Source organism: Vombatus ursinus, unplaced genomic scaffold (assembly GCF_900497805.2).
Source record: "Vombatus ursinus unplaced genomic scaffold, bare-nosed wombat genome assembly UNPS02014821.1, whole genome shotgun sequence".
NCBI classification, from domain to species: domain Eukaryota; kingdom Metazoa; phylum Chordata; class Mammalia; order Diprotodontia; family Vombatidae; genus Vombatus; species Vombatus ursinus.
In genome coordinates this window covers 7146683-7157336 of record NW_020954599.1, presented here as the reverse complement: position 1 = coordinate 7157336, position 10654 = coordinate 7146683, and the positions used below count along the sequence as shown (strand labels likewise).

At 34.9% G+C, this 10654-nt stretch overlaps 1 protein-coding gene across 1 annotated transcript in view; it reads left to right on the top strand.

The window, feature by feature from the left end:
- Positions 1 to 10654, top strand: part of GRID2 (glutamate ionotropic receptor delta type subunit 2) — a 1698202-nt gene that overhangs the window by 326436 nt on the left and 1361112 nt on the right. The gene's annotated exons all lie outside the window — the stretch shown is intronic.

Sequence of the window (10654 nt, the reverse complement as noted above, 5' to 3'; positions counted from 1 at the left end):
ATCTATCTATCTATCTATCTATCTATCTATCTATCTATCTATCTATCGACCTATCTATCTGTCTATCTATCTACATACATATAATTGTTTCCTTCCAGCTACCCTAATACTGACAAAGGTCTCATGAGTTATAAATATCATCTTTCCATGCAAGATTGTAAACAGTTCAACCTTAATAGGTCCCTTATGATTTCTTTCCTATTTACCTCTTCATGCTTCTCTTGAGTCTTGTATTTAAAAGTCACATTTTCTATTCAGTTGTGGTCTTTTCATCAAGAATGCTTGATAGTCCTCTATTTCACTGAGTGTCCCTTTTTTTTCCCCTGAAGGATTATACTCAGTTTTTCTGGGTAGGTGATTCTTGGCTATAATCCTATCTTCTTTGACCTCTGGAATATCATATTCCAAGGCCTCTGGTCCCTTAATGTAGAAGCTGCTAAATCTTGTGTTATCCTGATTGTGTTTCCATAATACTTGAATTATTTCTTTCTGGCTGCTTGCAATATTTTCTCCTTTGTCGGGGAACTCTGGAATTTGGCTACAATATTCCTAGGAGTTTTCCTTTGGGGATCTCTTTCAGGAGGTGACCAGTGGATTCTTTCAATTTCTATTTTGCCCTCTGGTTCTAAAATATCAGGGCAGTTTTCCTTGATAATTTCTTGAAAGATGATGTCTAGGATCTTTTTTTGATCATGGCTTTCAGATAGTCCAATAATTTTCAAATATCTCTTCTGGATCTATTTTCCCAATGAGATATTTCACATTTTCTTCTATTTTTTCATTCTTTTGGTTTTGTTTTACAATGTCTTGATTTCTCATAAAATCACTAGCTTCCATTTGCTCCATTCTAATTTTTAAGGAAGTATTTTCTTCAATGAGCTTTTGGACTTCCTTTTCCATCTGGCCAATTCTGCTTTTTAAGACATTCTTTTCCTCATTGGCTTTTTGGACCTCTTTTGCCATTTGGGTTAGTCTTTTTTAAGGTGTTATTTTCTTCAGTATTTTTTTGGGTTTCCTTTAGTAAGCTGTTGACTAGTTTTTCATAATTTTCTTACATCACTCTCATTTCTTTTCCTGGTTTTTCCTCTACTTCTCTTAATTACTTCTCAAAATCCTTTGTAAGCTCTTTCATGGCCTGAGACTGATTCATATTTTTCTTGGAGGCTTTAGATATAGAAGCTTTGACCTTATTGTCTTCTTCTGGTTGTATATTTTGATCTTCTTTGTCACCAAAGTAAGATTCTATGGTCTGATTTTTTTTTTTTTGCACAGTTTACTCATGATCTCAGCCAATTACTTGAGTTTTAAACCCTTTGTCAAGGTAGGGATCTGCTTCCAGTGTGGAGAATGTACTGTCCCAACCTTTGGGGGTTTTGTGCAGCTGTTTTCAGAGATACTTCCAGGGACCTGTAAATTTTCAGTTCTTTCAAGGTGGTAAGATCAAGGGCAAGGTGTTTAATTTTTTCCTGGCCTGTGCTCTGGTCTGTGTGTGACCACAAGTACTCTTTTCTGCCTTGGAACTGTGAGAAGGATTCTCTCTCCACTGCCACCACAAACTCCATCATGCCAGTGCTCCTTCTTGCCCCAGGACTGCCACCCAGAACTATGACCCAGATCCAAGCACGGGCAAAGTAAGAGATTTCCTGCCTCAGCACCAGCAAAGAGATCCCTGCAATCCCTCTCTGATCAGCCACTCAACTCCCCCTCTGTCTGTGGGCCAAGCTCAGGAAGCAGCCACCTCCCTGAAGCTGCACTGGGACTGGGACTGAGCTTCTCTCTCACTGCAGTCACAGACTTTTCCTACTGACCTTGCAAGTTGTCTTTGGCATTTGTGGGTTGAGAAGCCTGGAAACCACCGCAGCTACCTGTGATTCAGTCCTCTGAGGCCTACTCCAGGTTCACTGAGGCCTGGTTTTTGGCTGAGCACACATGCCAAAATGTGTTCCTTTCCCAGCCCTGCGCAATCAACCATCCAGGTTGTCTTGGGATGCAAATTTCTTTCACTCTGTCTTTTTGTGGGTTCTGCTGGTCTAGAATTTACTTAGAGGTAATTTTTATAGGTATTTGGAGGGGTTTTGGGGAGAGCTCAAACAAGTCACTGCTTTTATTCTGCCATCTTGGCTCCGCCCCCTGTACCTAGCATTTCTAATAAAATATTGAATAAAAGTTGTGATAACAGACCTTACCACTGATCTTACTGGAAAGGCTTCAAGAGCCAATGTAGAAAAAGAGGATTGTTTTTCACTTTTAATGCCTTTCTACTCTTCTAATTCAAAACATTTAATATTGAGAATAATTATATCTTGATTGAATCATCATACACCTGATTATTAGCATAGGTCACTGGGTTTATAGCACATTGATGATGATGTTGCTTTATGGAAGGATTGGTGTCATACAAAAATAAATTTACTCCAACCTTTATTAATTATGAAGTGATTTGTGTTCTTGAGTTTCTTTTCTCTAATCATTAATAAAGTTCAACCAATTTAATTGTAAACACAACATACTTATCTTCTGTCCCAGGGTTATTTATGAAACATCAATTGACTGTAAAATTATTCCTTTATATAAATAGAAGACCTTTGTAACAAACGTTTAGCCTTTTTCTCATTAAGTAATTATCAGTTCATTTTTAAAAGTCAACATCCCACAGATATTATATTAGGCATCTACAACTAACATATTAACAAATCTCTCATTAGGAAGTTACATAGATTTAGAGGCAACACTTTTTTCCTCCAAAGGCTGAAATACAATGTGCCTTCCCATGAGAATAAATACGGCTCATATTTATTTATGATTGTTTAGTCTAAAAATATTCTAACCAAGTTGGCTGGGCTGTTGTCTGTAGCCAGGATGATGCTTACTCTTTAGTACTGTATTTTGTTTTCTCAGACTATATATTTATAGAAGAACACCTTTTTTCCTTCTGGGCACGTTGTATAGCACTAGGAAAACTAAGTAAAGAGCTTTTCTAGGGTCACAATGATGACAAAATTGGGGAGAGCAGATGTCAACCCATTGATATCTAAATAGAAAACATCTTTATTGAGTACTTCTGGATTCTGAATTGAGCACTTGCCTATCCATATCATGACTACATATAAAATATAAATTAATAAGTACTAAATGCCCAGGTACTTCATCAAATCACAATTTTTTTTCTATTTTTACGTGACTCCCTAAATAAGAATTTACCCAATCATTTTTCTTATCCTTTTGATTCTATAGCAATTTTCTTCAAGGAACTTTGACATTTGCCTATTGTTCTGCATTTCTTAAAATATTTAGTTATGGATGATGATGAAAAACAGTACATATTAGTAATTAATTTTATAAAGGCATCATTGTCACTTTCTCTATGATGCTATTTCTTCAGTCTCTATATTGTCCTACATTTTAAGGCAACTGATGCCAATCTCTATTTATCAAACTTTTTTTTTAAATTCCAATTTAATTTAGTTTAGTTTAAGACCTCCAATTTAAAATTTCAATTTAGTCTTTTTTAAACTAATATTTTATTAGAACTAAACTTTGCTTAAATGAAAGAAAAGGTCATGTACATATCTGAACATCTCTTCTCAAATGGACATTTCAAGTCATATTACTTTGGGTTCTAGAGCTTTGCCATATCATTTAAGAATTTTAATCAACCCACAAATGCTGAGTACCTAACATGGGTCTGGCGTTGTGCTTGCACCTATGAGGGGTACAGAAGACATACCACAAAGTCTTTTCCCACAGAAATCATGTCAAAGAAGAGAAACTTTGAAAAAATGTAAGAGAAGAAGGAGTCTTGGAGTGTAAACAACAATAAAAGGAAAAGGAAAGACTTGGAGACAGGTTGACATCAACAGTGTGTCATAGTCAAACCATGGTTAAACTATGTTTTGAGCTGTTTTGAGAGGTAATATGGGGGCTGTAATCTAAGAAGGGAGATTAAAGTTGAAAACAAAAAGAACAGTAAATCCATGCACTAGTAGAACCTAGGAGATCTAATAGAATTCTAAGACTCCAAGAGTAAAGCAGAGAGGCTACAGAAGGTCTCAATGTGTTTGCAGGAAATCCTACTGAACCCTAAGCTTTTTACTATTTGGGTCATTCATTTTGAAATTACAATGCCTCCTGCTGTGTTAGAGAATTTTATCGAATGTTTGGTTGTGTGTGGTAGTGATATAGTTAGATTATATTGCAATTAAACTGGGCCCTCTAAGAGGATTCAGCCAGTTGCATACGTGACATAGAGGAGAGGAATGGGAAAGAATCAGTTAGCATAATTTATACATCTGGAAGAATCTCAGAGGCTATTTAGCTCAACTATCTTTTTTGGCAAATGAAATTGAGGCCAAGAACGGTTAAAGTCACACTTGATGCGTGCTTATTTGTTAGATTAAGTTGTGCTTCTATTGTATTAATGATCCTATCATTTTTTAGTAATAGAGAACATTCTACCAGATGTGAGTTCTGGCCAAGATTTAGATAGCTATCTACCCAAAAAAGCCATGTTGTGTTTGTGAAGAGTATCAAAGGACTCTAGAGCTAGAGTTCTAAAAAATTTCAGAAGCCTACTAATACATATTTATTTAATCATGGAATTTCAAATCTGAAACCAAAGGACATCTAGTTCATACTTTATTAGTATATACTAATAAAACTCATTTGATTAGTGAGTTACATGATACAAGCAGTAATTTGATTAGGCTTTGTGTACCTGCTTTTAGTGACAGTAGGCTAACTTGGGAATGTCTAATCTTGCCCAGACCAAACTGGACTATACTAGTTTCCCCACTTTCATTAGTTCACTGTTAGGTGAGTGCTAGATTTTGTGCCATGTATAGGTGTTTTATTGCTGTCTTTTGTTGCCCTATTAATTATAAAGTTTTTACCCTCAAATTGGATATTACTCTTAAAGAAATGTACAAAGTTGTAACTTTTAAAGAGGCTATTTCTAATGACTATTATAGAAACTGTTATACCTTTCACATGGGGAAGTCACATGTTATTTCAATATCACTCAAGTCTCAGGTGAAGCAGTATTAAATGTACCAGATCACAAAGGAAAGTGTGGTCAAAATGGAAAAAAAAAAGAGCTGACAAATTCTAGATGTGATATAACCTAATTATTCCTAAGAAAATGACAAAGATCTGCAGAGGGTTATGGTAGCTAGAGTAGTTGTTATTGATTCCTTTAGAGTGCTTCTAGACTTCATGATGTGGGAAAAATGTGCAAAAACAAATTTCTCAGAAAAGCTAAAGAAAATAGTCGTAATCCATGGCTATGAAAAAAAAGGTACCTGTTATGGGAAGATAGCATAAAGACTGGCACATGAAAGAGTTAAACTTTACTGAAATTACTTTTTGGTTTTCATTTAAGGTTACACCAAAACTATTATCAGAAAAATTTGGGTGAGCCTGTAAGATCTGAGCATCTCAATCAGACTAAAATATTCACCTCCCAAAACATTTTGTAGATTTGTTATTTATAGTAGTCCTAGAAGCCTTGAACTGATTGAGGGTTAATGAAATAAATATATTTACATATTGGAAAATTTAATTATTTCAAAATTACAGAAGTTCCTAAATAGAGATGAAATACTTCAATATAGCCTTACACTATTCCATGTGTCATAAAAGGTTAGGAAATTTAGCTAAAAGATTGAGAGGAACAGACTTAAAATATTTGTGAGCTCACCTGATTAGAACTCCATTAAAATTTATGAACTAAAATAACTCTAGACATTATAAAATACCTGGGATTACACCTGCCAAAACAAACCCAGGGACTATATAAACAAGAGCATAAGAAACTTTATACAAATGAAATCAGATTTAAGTAATTGGAGAAATTAATTGTTAATGGGTAGGCAAAGCCAATATAATAAAAATGATAATTTTACCTAAACTAATTCATATATTCAATCCAATTATATTACCAAAAATATTTTTCTGAATTAGAAAAAATAATAAGAAAATGCATTTGGAAGAACAAAAAGTTAAGAATATCAAAGAAAGTAATGGGCAAAAATGTAAAGGAAGGAGGTTTAAACCAGATCTTAAACTGTATTATAAGATAGTATGATCAAAACTAGCTGGTACTAGCCAAGAAATAGAAAGGTAGATCTAACAATTTACGGCAGCAAATATAGTAACCTTTTATTTGACAAGTATAAAGACTTAAGTTTTGGAGATAACAATTCATCATTTGATAAAAATTGTTGGCTAAACTGGAAAGCAGTGGGGCAGAAATTGGGCATAGATCAATATCTTACACTATTTACCAAGATAAGGTAAATGACCTAGATATAAAGAGAGATATTACAAGAAAAATTGGAAAACATGGAATATATTACTAATCAGACTTTTGGATAAGTGAACAATTTATGAATAAACAAGAAATAAATAGCAGAATGAGGTGTAAAATGGACATTTCCAATTATGTTAAATTTTAGAAGTTTGTACAAATCAAACAAATGTAGCCAAGATCAGAAGGAAAGCAGAAAATTGGGGGTGGGGTTATGGATAGTTTCTCAGATAAAGGTCTCATATCTCAAATATATAAGGAATCCTGTCAAATCTAGAAGAATATGAGTCATTCACAATTGATAAGTAGTCAAAGGGTATGAACAGGCAGTTTTGTGATGAAGAAATCAAAACAATTATAGTCACATGAAAAAAATGCTCTGAGTCATTGATTTAGAGAAATGAAAATTGAAACAACCTTTACTTATCTTATTATACATATCAGATTGGCTAAACTGATTGAAGGGAAAAGCAACAAATGTGGGAGGGGTTGTGGAGAAGTTAGGACAGTAATTCATTATTAGTATTATGAACTGATCCAACCATTTTGGAGAGCAATCTGGAATTTTGCCCGAAGAGTTATCAAACTGCCTATACTCGTAGTCCTAGCAATACCACTATTAGGTCTATTTCCAAAAATGATTAGGCAAAAAGAAAAAGAACCTATATGTTCTAAAATATTTATAGCAGTTCACTTTGTGGTGAGAAAAACCTGGAAATACCCATCAGTTGGGGAATGGCTAAACAAGTTGTGGTATATGATTAAGATAGAATACTACTGAGTTATAAGAAATGATGAGCTCATTTATTTTAGAAAAAATCAATAGATTTTCACAAAATAACAAAGAACAAAATGAACGGAACTAACAGAATGATGTGTATAGTCACAGCAATATTGTTTTAAGAATAACTTTGAGCAAATAAGTCATTTTGACTATTTTAAATACCTAAATTAACTACAAAGGACATAAGAAGAAAGATACTATGGGCATGCAGAGAAAGAACTTATAAATAGGGTATATGTGGAATGATTTTACATATGTACATATTTGTATCTACTGGTAACCATCCCTAGGTAAGGTGCAGGGAGGGATGAAAAGAAAAGAAAAAAAAAGAGAAATGTACATGATACTTTGTTGAATATTAAAAAGGAATAGCAAATTGTACATAGTAGATTTGCAGTTTCATGTGCAATTATCTTTTTATTTTTTTTACTATGTTATGGAAATGCTTTATATTTCATAAATTAAAGATTAAAAAAGGAAAATCTATGAACTGTAGTTAAAACTAGATTTAAAAATGAATCATTTGTCAAATGTATACTTAATATCCAATGCAGAACAATATCAGTACAAAATTTTGTGAACACAAGTCTAAATCATGTAAAGCAAGAAGTAACAGCAAAATGAAGACATCTTACAAATTATAAGCTTGCCACAACTTGAACCTTTCCTATCTTTTCAATACTTTTACATATTGCCTTCCTCTATGTACTATACAATCCAGCAATATAGGCTTTATTATTTCTAATATATTCCATTCCATCTCCTGACTTCATGCCTTTTCAAAGGTGAATTTAGGTCTCCCATTGAAAAAATGTTCTCTCTCATTACAATTGCTTCCTTCCTTCCCTGTCTTGCTTTAAGGCTCAGCCTATATCCTACCTTCTGTGAGCAGCAAGACCGAGAAAACAGCCAACTTTGTGTGTAACTGGGGTTGAGTGGAAGTCTTGGGAATTAAATTGATTGAACAGCTGCAAAGTTCAGTTAGTGAAAAGACATCAATACGTCTGATGAAATCCCCAGTGTGAGGGATAGAAGACTTTGTTCCAGGACATTTTGTCACAAATACCTGAAAGTCTTTCAGTTTGTTAAATGTCTATTTTTTTTTTCATTCACAAGTATACTCAATTTTGCTACCTGAGTTTTTCTTGGTTGCAGTCCCACCTCTTTTGGTCTTTGAAATATAATGTTCTAAGACCTACAGTCTTAGTGTAGAAGCAGCTAGGTCTTGTGAAATCTTGATTGTATCTCCACAAGTATTTAAATTGCTTTCTTTCTTGTGGCTTACAATATTTTCTTCTCAATTGAGGAGTTTTGAAAATTGACTATGACGATCTTGTATGTTTTCCAACTGGTATGTCTTTCAGGTGGTGAAGCTTGGATTTTTTTCCTATTTCTATATTGCCCTCTTGTTCTAGAACTTCAGGGCAATTTTCCTTAATCATTTCTTGTAATTTTTGTATCAAGATTCTATTTTTGTTAGGTAGTCCAATAATTCTTATATTGTCTCTCCTCAATCTGTTCTCCATATCAGTTGTTTTTCTAATGAGATGTTTCATATTCTCTTGTATTTTGTTCATTCTTTTGATTTTGTTTTATTACTCCTTGGGGTCTTCTTCCAGGTACTGAACTGAACTCACAAGGAAGAAAAGAGAATGTGTTGGGGATAAATAGATACCTGTCACCAAAATATAAATTGGATAATTTTGAATAGTGTGAAGGGGTAGTTTCTGAGTGATCATGGTAGAAGTGTTTGTCGGTGTCAGTGGAAAGCAAAGATGAGTGAGGAGCAGGTGGTATGAATGAAAATGCACTCAGTACTAGAAAGGGTGTCTAGTCATGCATTGTCATCAGGAAGGAGTCAGGTCATGTGGTAAGCGATAGAAAATTAAATGGAAGACTTAAAATAAAAACAAGTATATTAACCATGAGGCAGGCATTCCAGAAAGTACATGAAAGGAGCAGGTAGATCTAGACTGGGATATTTGGGCCATGGGGTAGAGGGATTATCTTAATCCAGACTTTGGAAGGGTTAGAATACTAAAATCTTATGCAAGAAAACATTGAGTTCACAATTTAGGGTAATAAGGGAAGATGGTGAAAACTTGTTAGGCCCTCTTGGGCCCCTAGTTACAGCCCTGGAGGAAATGGGGTATTGTTTCCCAAAACCAGTAAAGTTTATTGGATTTTTTATAGAAATTGTATTTGGATCTTTTCTTCATTTACCAGGTCAGGGAAGTTACTCTATCCCTTATAAGGGGATAGGAGTGGGGAGAAGCCTGAAGTTGAATAAGAGAAGTTGCTAGAGTGACTGCTGGAGTTTCTCAATCACTGGAATGAAGAGAGTATGAGAATGTGGGAATACACTAAACTTGGAGGAGTGAGTTCAGGCCAAGAGAGGACCCTTGAAGGAGTCGGGTGATTAGATGATTCAAACCCCTCTTTCACAATCCGTTGTAGTATCAAGTGATCATGTTGTGTCCAGATAGGACAGTAATGACTATTCCTCCTGCACGAGGGTGGGGAACCTGCAGCCTTGAGGCCATATGCGGCCATTGAGGTCCTCAAGTGAGACCTTTTGACTGAGTCTAAGTTTTACAGAACAAATCCTTTGGGCTTGTTCTATGAAGTTTGGATTCAGTCAAAGGGCCACACTTGAGGACCTAGTTGGCCACACGTGGCCTTTAGGCCACAGGTTCCACACCCCTGTTCTAGCAGCTGCCCTGAGAAATGGACTTTTCCATTAAAGTATTAATGTATAAACTGTGATCATTTCATGCGCTTCAGCAATTTCCAAATTGTAATCTAGCCTAATCCCCTCCCACTGCTACTCATTTCTGACCCTAGCTCATTATCCATCAGGCAGTACTTGTCCAAGATACACATATCAATGGACTCATTTAAAAAGGCTGCCTGTCTAATTCCATGTCACAATTTGGCCAACATACATTTCCACACTTAGAAAATAAAGTGTTTCTCAAAGTAAAGTGAAATGCTCTTTTTGTGAAGGTTAAAAAAACAAAGAATGTTTCAGTTTTAGAGGTCAGGAAATGTCATCTATTAAGCTGCTAATAATGACACCAATGTGTGAAGCTGACTTGGGAGGGTTTGGCTGGAGGTTGAGGCTTCAGTTTAAGCAGAAGTATTGCTTTGCAAAAGACCTGGAGTTTAATTCAGGAGGTCAAACTTGAATAGCTATGCTTGGCTTTGTACTTGGCATCCCCTACTTATTTGCTCTTTGACTTCTGTTCTGAAGAAGATCTTTTTACATTTATTTTCTTGCTGACCTGCTGTATGTAACAGAAAGGCCAGTTGGCATGAAAATCTCATCTGTCAAGTTAGAAGCACAAAGCTTCAAGAGCCCTGGGAAATGCTGCAGAGGTATGGATTTGTATCAGTGAGGAAAAAATATAATTGATATTATTTGGAGATTTTGCTTCTGCTTACAACTCATTTTTAAAAATTTTCTTTTAAATTGACTACATAGTTTGATGACAAAAGGAAAAATAAATTCAATCTTAGGTTCTTCTGTAACTATAAGCATTTAGGTCATGTAAAATGTTTCATAA